The following is a 396-nucleotide window of genomic DNA, read 5'->3' as shown; positions in this document are numbered from 1 at the left end:
AAACCAGTTTTTGGGGGGCTGTTACTTGCAGGGGTTACAGAGCAGGCACCAGTGAGAAAGTGCTAGGAGCTGTAGAAGGAGCCTGCTCTAGAGAGGGCAAGAGTTGATTCTGGATGAGGATTTAGGATCAGCTCTGTCACTTTTAGGGAAAGTTTAAAAAGATTGCAGCCAAGGTACATGGAAGAGAAAGGAGTTTATTGCAGTACATCAGGTAGCCCCTAGCAACTCTTGGCCCAAACAAAGGGTCCACTCTGGTCTTTTTTTTTTTTTTTTGATGTCCCTAAGTTTTAAAAAATATGGAACGCTTCACGAATTTGCGTGTCATCCTTGTGTGGGGTCATGCTAATCTTCTCTGTATCGTTCCAATTTTAGTATATGTGCTGCCAAAGCGAGCAC

The 396-nt window shown here is 43.9% G+C and overlaps 1 non-coding gene across 1 annotated transcript; it reads right to left on the bottom strand.

Annotated features, from left to right (window-relative positions):
* Positions 1-290: 290 nt before the first annotated feature.
* LOC126019787 (U6 spliceosomal RNA) lies at positions 291-396 on the bottom strand. The gene has a single exon (XR_007499409.1). It is a non-coding gene; the product is annotated as a U6 spliceosomal RNA (small nuclear RNA).

Source organism: Suncus etruscus, chromosome 9 (genome assembly GCF_024139225.1).
Source record: "Suncus etruscus isolate mSunEtr1 chromosome 9, mSunEtr1.pri.cur, whole genome shotgun sequence".
NCBI lineage: Eukaryota > Metazoa > Chordata > Mammalia > Eulipotyphla > Soricidae > Suncus > Suncus etruscus.
This window is presented reverse-complemented; position numbering and strand designations above follow the sequence as displayed.